Here is an 8,685-nt window from a genome sequence, read left to right on the forward strand (position 1 = left end):
TGACAGATCTTTTTATTCAAAATTCACATTGGCAAGATTTTAAGAAGGCCCTGAAAGAAGAGTATTTCCTTGAGGACTTTGGGATGGCTACACGGCGGTCATTCCAAGAGTGGGTCTACATGCCAAACAAAGGTCTAGTTGCTTCAGAGTTGATTTGAGAATTTGAAGAGAGGTATAGTCAGCTTGATGCCATTGAACAAAGAGCATTGGATGTTGAGAAAGTTGAGCTTTTCTTGCAAGCTGCAGATCCTGCTCTTCAGGAAGAATTAGGAGAGCTTCTTGAGGATCGCATGAAGCCTATGGGTCTTAAAACGGATTGGCAAGATGCCCAGGATGCAGTCTCGACTTTGACCAAGAGGAGGATATGGAAGACCCGCCTACAAAATGGATCTATGACACCGACGCTGTCTTCTGCTCCTATGCCTACTTCTATCCCTGTTATTTCTTCTCTTCCTCAGCCAGTTTCTTGGCCTATGCCAGTGCCTACTGTTTCTACTCCTCCTATTCCTCCTGCTCCAAGACCGATGCCGGCTCCTTCTGCTCCAAAACCATCCACTCTGTCAGTGCCTTCCTCTCTTGATGATATAATCAAAGGCATAACGGATTTGACACTGGAGTCAGTTAAAGCAGAATTGGTGGGAAAATTGAAAGAGCAGTTTGCTTCGACTGCGCCTACTATTTCTTCTAGTACTCCACCTAGGAGTGCTCCTAGTGCACCTAGGAGAGATCGAAGATGTGTTTGGTGTGATAGTACGGACCATCAACATTGCAAGGATTGTGAATCTTTTCAGGATGCAAGGAGGAAGAATGTGGTATTTTGGGGACAAGATGGTAAGATTTGGTTGACTGAAACAGGAGCTTGCTACCAACTTTGGGAAAGGCGGAATGAAGAAGTTAGTGGATGACATGGCTGCGCATACTTCTTATGTGGCAGCTAGAGGAGATACTTGTGCATATGGAGTCCTGATTGAGAAAGGATCAGAGCATCAGTCAGCATTATGGACCTATGCTATGGAGACAGTAAACAAGGAAAAAATTCAGCAAACTGTTTTCACTAGTGCAGGCTCTAGCATCAGATCTGAGATAGGTTGGGATTCGCCTGTTGACAGGTACACTATTTATGCCTACTTGGCTAAGTCTCAGGGAGCAGATGTACTTGTTGAGGAGAAGCGTAAGAGGGATGAAGAAAATCCAAGTGCAGCTAAAAAGACTAGAGGGGGTGAGTTTATTACTCCACCTACTGCAGGACCGTCTTTGAGACCAGTGCCAGAACGACAGATGGATGATGCTCAAAAGAAAGAAAAGAGGCAAGAGCCTAGAGAGAGAAAGCAGCCAGGGTTTAGATTGATGTCCGATATTGAGACATCTACGGACATGAAGAAAATATTTAATGACAAGATACTTGGCAGTGAGGTGACTTTTACTATTTCTGAGGTTTTGGGCATCTCGAAAAGAGAGTTTCAAGATCAGTTCCAAGAGGTCCTGAAGAGGAAAAGATATGCATTACCTACTACTGATACACAAGGAGTTTTGATTGGGGAGGATGAGGATGAGGTTATGGTTGAGAATGCTTCTGTTTTTCCACAGATAGAGAAGAGGGTTCAGCCTATGCATTATGCTGAAACTGATGAGCCTGTCTTGATACCGCGTAGTCACTTTTCGCGGAGTCATTGGGCTAGGGCAACTACAGAGACGATTGTAAAAATGGGAGAGAAACAGGTGCCTTATGTTGCTTTGGTGGATCATGGTTCAGAGATTAATCTCATAGTTCGTGGAGTTTATGAAAGTAACAGATGGCCTATGGATATAGAGAATGGGTGGCGTATGAGAGCCGCCAACAACACTGCAGGTGATTTGTATGCTGCCTGTCCCAGTGTTAGGGTTTCTATTGGAGATGTAGAGGAGGATTTCCATTTCTTTGTGCAGGATTCATGCTCTTATCCCATAATTCTTGGACAGCCATTCATCATAGAGATGCGCATGGAAACAAAGGTAATGGATGATGGATCTGCTTATGCACGGATTCGCAGTAAAGATGGCATGAGAGCAGTTCAGTTTATGACTCTGTGTGTGGACCATGTTAGAAACAGGGATACTCTTAGAGATGCACCTTTGCCCACTGTGAGGGATTCGGGTTTTCATTAGGTACCGCTGTTTCGCGAGACGACGGTGGTACAGAGCAGAGGAGATTGGAGTTCTTGCCTCCTAGCAGCAGTGTTTTCTCCTCCAGTTTTGTTGGGATTTCAGCAAACAGTTCAATGAGTTATCAGAAGACTTCTAAGTTGCCTCGAGCTACCAGGCAGTACATATGCAGGAAGGAGAAAATTTCAAAAAATGCAAGAATTTTAGAGAATGATGAGCACATAGATGGGATGTATGATAGTATGATTTGTGCATATACGATGACAGAGATGGAAAATATGCTGAAAACTGATATGCAGAGTTGTCACAGCAATGTATTACTGCAATCCCTGGACATGTTTCATGAAATTGCAGATTTTGTGTCACAGATAGAGTTAGAGGCTGAGGTGGCTCAGCAAAAAGTGTTGAGTGTTGAAGAAATTCAGCAAACAAAGTTTCCGGCTGATTATGATCAGCCTACAGAGACAGAAGGCGGAAAACTTTCAGCCAACAGAGTTTACTGCTAAAATATTTCAGCATCCAGAGTTTAGGGTTGTTCCTATGCAGTCCATAGAGCAGAGGGCTGAGGATATTCAGCCCACTGGAGTGCAGAATTGCTGATTTACTGTAAGATTTGAGTAATGCAGAGGATCATAATGAAGCCATGGTTGACACGAAATACAAGACTGTGGATAAGAAGGTGGATTCTATAGGCAAGATTACAAAGTATTGTTCTATCATTTCAGAGGTACAGAGATTCATTGGAGGTTGTGTGTTTTACATGATTTGGATACCCCATTTTGCACACATAGCAGATTGTTTATATGAGCTGTTTCGAAAGGGGCAGAAAGTTTTTTGGGATGAGAGCCACACTAGAGTCATGCAACAATTGAGAAAGTTTTTGCAGATTTTTTGGAAGATGGTGAAAAGATGGTTTGGGCCATACATAGTCAAATATGTCTTTGATAATGCAACATATGAGTTGATAGAATTGGATGGGATAGTGCTTAGAGTGCGTATTGTAGGAAAAATAATCAAGATTTTCAAGAAAAGAGATAATGAGGATTATGCATTGGAAGAATTTGCAAGAGAAGAGTAACAAGAAGAAACTCCAATAGAAGAGATAGATGATATGACAGATAATCTTGTTGATATACCGGAAATATACAATGAAGAGATTGATCTGTTCGTGGATCTTGATGATAATGATCATGGGTAGTTGGCCCATCCGGAGGATGCGCAGGATTAGAGGGGGTGGATGTCCTATTGCTACGCATCCGAGGTGTGAAATTCAACCAAAAGTTGTGTGTGGGATTTGATACTTTGTACATACTTAGTCGTTATGTTTGCATTTTTATTCTACGTGGGTAATATAGTGAAGAGGGGTTTGATGCAAGAGGAAGGTGTCATCCCAGATCAACAAACATATGTGGTCGGGCTTCAAGCATGTGGCATTCTAACACAAAAGGATAAAGCCATGGCTGAGACAAGACAATTGAACAGAGCGATAGCACTGATCATAGGGCAAGCATTGCATTCGGATGCACAAAGGGAAGGTTGAGCATAGACGACCTCATGCCATTGCTTGGGAGGGTGTGATAGAGGTAGCAGAATATCAGCTTGGTGCTAATTTAATAGATATTCCAAAGTTCAAATGGGGGAACTTGGAGGATGAAGATATCACACAAAATGTTTTGCCTGGAGTTCAACTAGAAAAGCATGTGGAGAATTCCTTTGACAACATGCTTGTCGATAGTAAATATTTTACAATACTTTTAGGAGGAGGTTATTATAAGCCACGTGAAGAAAAAGCAGGGAATGGGAAAAATAGAAAAAGGAGCTATTGTGGGAAAAAAACGAAGGATGGAGAAGAAAAGTATGGAGAAAATAAGCTTTTGGGGGAGAATGATTGTGGAGGAGATTGCAGTAAAGAAGAAGTAAAAGGATGATCAAGGAAGAAAAAGCAAGAATACATTGAACTGTGGAAAGGACTAGCTCGAAATTGTTGCAAAATGAAGAGGAGTCATGGCATCAAAAATCAAAAGCTGATTATCAGCGGCATAAAGATGACGAAGCGGCAGATGATGACAGAAACGAAAGGGAACCAGAAGAAAGGAGCGCTACCTGTAACGAAGCTGAATGCTGAAGGGAAAAGAGGTCGAGACCAAGAAGAGACGCAATGGACGAGGAAGGTGCAAGAGGCAACTACTCTGGAAGCATGATTGTCAACCTGGACGTGGCAAAGACATTAACGGTTGCCAAGCAGAGAGCTGAGCCATGCGTTTACTAGGCGACGCTCTAGAGAAACTGAAGAGATATTGAAGACAAAAGGAGCGAAGTCGATGACACAATGAATAATGCAATTCAATGATGTTCAAGTGGAGGTTATGCCAGAATCAGAGGACGATGTCTGTTCATCAATAACAGAAAATTTTGACAGTATGCATGCATAATTTCTTCAATCGAATATAGTACAACTCCATGGATCAATTTCCTTGCTACCTTGAACCAAACACAAAGCTTGAAGACATATTGATTATGCATATATTCAACTCTTACGGACTGGAGATCTTTGCACTTATAGCAAATTTTTGACTAGAGGGCAACAGAACGCTTAAACCCAAAGGACCTATCAGAGAGGCACACATCGACTTACTGCTTTGTCTTCCTTGCGAATACTTTCTTGTAACAGAAAGCAACTAGACATTGAAGGATATTGGAGTGCTTTGAAGAAATCTTGGATTTGGGACGAACTTTATAGGGCCAGAAATTTCAGACCTGCTTTTAAGCATGGGCTGTTAATAGGGTTGACAATTTCTGCATTTGAGCACTACATCTCAAAAGGGAAGTTACCTTGGACTCTAAAGCATGAGGAACCTGATCATGAAGCTATAGAGATTGCACTGCTTTACAAGTCTATAACATATCCTAAGCCTGATGGAGAGGTTTCATTTGACTTGGTGTCTTCACTGTTCAGAAGTAATACCAACCATGATCATGACCAACCTGCACATATGCAATTGAGGGATCAAAGTATACCTGAAAGGTTGAATCTTCCAAAATATGCAGGCCTTGAGATGCACTACTGCTCTGCTCGTGTGTATGAGAATCCTTGCTGTGCTGAAGCAGCATTTTCAGCATTTATTGATACATTCAACCAACAGTCAGAATTTATCCATTCAAAGTCTGGTTCAAAACTCTAATAATCAGACAATTCCTACAAAACTTGATGCAAAACATTTGGGAAGTCCAAAAACTGTACTCAACTTTGGAGACACACAACTGGAGATATTCAATTATGGCCAAGGGTTGTTGCTGTTGCAATCACATTTAGATGATGCAAAGCAGACAGAAATTGTTGTCAGTTGTGTGTATTTGCAAACCTTACTTTTCATAAGCTTAGACTCTAATAAGAGCTTGCACACATGACATGGATCAATTGCATAGATCACATGTGGTTTTGTTATGATGTTTCTCTATACTCAAAGATAACTTGGCAGTAATACAATTGTTACTTGGCATCATATTTGCCTTGATTATTTGCTTCAATTGATTTTCTGTCTTGGAATTTCTCAAGAACCTCTGTGGTTGCGACTTTGCTTTCAAAAACCCTTCGACATCTTTGTGGATGTCGTATCGCTGCGCATCCGAGGTGTGGAATCCACCAAAAAGTTGTGTGTGTGATATTTGTTACCTTGTACATATTTAGTTGTTGTGTTTGTATTTTGTTTTGCGTGGGCAGTAAAGTGGAGAGGGGTTTGGAGCAAGAGGAACTTATCTATAATACTCTGGTCGATATGTATGCTAAGTGTGACAGTCTAGAGGAAGCATGCTAATTGTTTGATAGATTACTAGTTCACAATGTAGTTGCATGGACAGCCATGATTGGTACATATGTCTGATGCAGTGATTGTAATATACTTGTTGACATTCAAAGCCTGCAAGTTCTCTCGAAGGAGCATGTTTAATAGAGAAAGGCATCCTGGAGGATGACCATAGCAGCAGAGTTTGTCAAAGACAAGTTACTCAATTACATTGTTGAAGATGTGGCATTTCCAATTGCAATAGAAGAGGCTGTCCATCATGCCTTTCTGCAGACAGAGACACCATTTGCAGAAGCTTGTTCAATTAATCATGGCTTGTCATCTGGCACAACAGATTTAACTATCTTAGTGCTTGGAAGAGAGTTGTTTGTGGCCAATGCAGGAGATTGTAGAGTTGTCCTCTGCAGGAAGGGCAAGGCCATTGATATAACAAGGGATCATATGGCCTCATGTTCACTTGAAAGATGGCTAATAGAGTCCCTTGGAGGCTTTGTGGATGATGGATATCTGAATGGAAAAATCAATGTTGCAAGAGCCATTGGAAACTGGCATATCAAGGGATTAAAGGAGGGCATGAACTGTCTTCTCAGTGCAGAGCCAGAATTGAGACAAGCTTTGTTGATCTGAAGAAGACAAGTTTATGATTATTGGTTGTGATGGTTTCTGGCATGTGTTTACAAGTCAGATACTTGACAATAATGAGTGTTTTAAATCATATATATAGTAATACAATTGTTACTTGGTATCGAATTCTTGTCTTGCTTATTCACATGATTGATCTTCTATCTTGAAATTCGTCAAGATCCTCTGTGGACGCGACTTTGCTTTCGAAATCCTTCGACAACGCACACTTAGACGTGCATATAGACGCGCGTAATGATGCACTACATAAATATATAATCATATTTATAAAAAAGTGGACATATTCATATTGTGTGTCTATACACGCGTGTATCTACGCGTCTAAAACCGCGTTTACTCTGCAAGTTTTTGACGAAAATAGACACGCATTTATCCTGCAATTTAGATGTGCTGATAGACGTACAAAACAAAGGTATGAAAAAAAAACCAGAGAGCATGTGGCTTTGCAAGCCACATGCTCTCTGGTTTTTTTCCCCCCATCAACATCAAATTGTATGCTTAGGAAAAACAGAGAAAGATTATTTCGAAGATTGGATACTGAAAACAAAACAATGTATGTAGCACATGAAATTTCATATATATAGATGAAACGTTTTTACATTATGAGTTCTAGTGCTTGTGACGTTATGGTCACAAGCACTAGCTGAAAGTAATACATATCAAAAATGAAAATTACAAGCCAAGGGGAGGCATGCATGCATGGGGCTCCTCTATATCTCCTCAAAAGAGGCATCATCATCGCTACCACCACCGCTGCATATGCCGCTGCCATTGCCGCCACCGCTACTGCTATCGCTATCCTCAACTGCATCAGGGTTTGCCTACACAAAGGATTAAGGTATATAAATACCATTACCAACAATAAATTAGAGTTATCTATACTTTTCATGTAAAAAATAAAACATACCTCTTCTGGTGGTGGAATCCTCATGGCGCGATTATATTGTTCCTCCGTGATGAGTCCCTCCTCGTAGAAATGCTGCCAAGTGGACGCCCAGTTATGACCTCGATGGTAGCCTACCTCTCTAGGAGTAGGCATCCTACCAAGGATATGATACTACAAAACAATTTGAACATACAACGTATTAAAACACACTACATAATGAAGTAAAACAAATTAGAAAATTTAATTTTAAAAAAAATCAAATAATACTTACAAACTCAGCCTCCCATGACTCCCTGCCACCCGATCCATAATGCGACGATCCCATGGTTGCCATCTGGATACGTCGCGCCTCTGCATTTTGGTGACTTGTCATTTTCTCCGCTGCTCTCTTCTTGGCCTCTTTCCACTCCTTGCGGTGGCAATTGGGTGGTTGGCCATATCTAGGGCGCCTCTGCTCTTGTCTCCGCAATGACTCCTTGGCGCGCGTCATAAGGTGAGACCTCTTGTTATGAAGCACGTCTCTCACCTTTGACCGTCCCCAATCATCTCAGAATCATGAATTCTCGGGATTAGGGTACCTTTTATGTACTTCCCGCAGCACCACTTGCCACAAACCATTTTTTTGGTGCTTGAAGGGAATCATGCAATCTTTGTATGTGACATGCACGACACTCCTCAAGTAGGCTATCACTTCCCTCCCCTCAATCATGCAAGATACCACCAACATCAGTGATAGAGTAGTACATTTATGGAGGCTCACCTCTCTCATTTTTCGGTGAGGGTGATCAAGAGCCACCACCTAGGCAACCCCCACAAAGCCCTCGACCTCCTCGTCCTCCCGCACCACTCTCCCTCCTCCCTCAACGTACACTACCCTCTACCTCACTCGATACACGTGCTTCTACAGATGTACGTGCTTCGGCCGATCCATATACCTCAGCTGATCCCTGTGTAGGCAAAGATGTGATAGGTGTCCCAGACATCACACTGAAAACCTTCTCTGCAGTGGGAGGGCGACCAAGATAATTGGTCATCTCCCCCATGAATTGCTCCTTGTTGAATGGGGTGCTGGAGGATCCAGGATTTCACATCTACACAAGAAAAATCATATTACCCTATGCAGATAAAACATATTACATGCAACGTCTATACCTGCATCTCTGTGCGCGTCTATACCTGCGTCTCTGTAAGCGTCTGTCAGTGCGTCTATTT

The 8,685-nt window shown here is 41.8% G+C and overlaps 1 pseudogene; it reads left to right on the forward strand.

Annotated features, from left to right (window-relative positions):
• Window positions 1-6,110: 6,110 nt before the first annotated feature.
• On the forward strand, window positions 6,111-6,669 carry LOC148024229 (putative protein phosphatase 2C 57 pseudogene; annotated as a pseudogene).
• The last annotated feature ends 2,016 nt before the right edge of the window (window positions 6,670-8,685 follow it).

Source organism: Lygodium microphyllum, chromosome 15 (genome assembly GCF_053477565.2).
Source record: "Lygodium microphyllum isolate KBCC chromosome 15, Lygodium_microphyllum_v1.1.10, whole genome shotgun sequence".
NCBI classification, from domain to species: domain Eukaryota; kingdom Viridiplantae; phylum Streptophyta; class Polypodiopsida; order Schizaeales; family Lygodiaceae; genus Lygodium; species Lygodium microphyllum.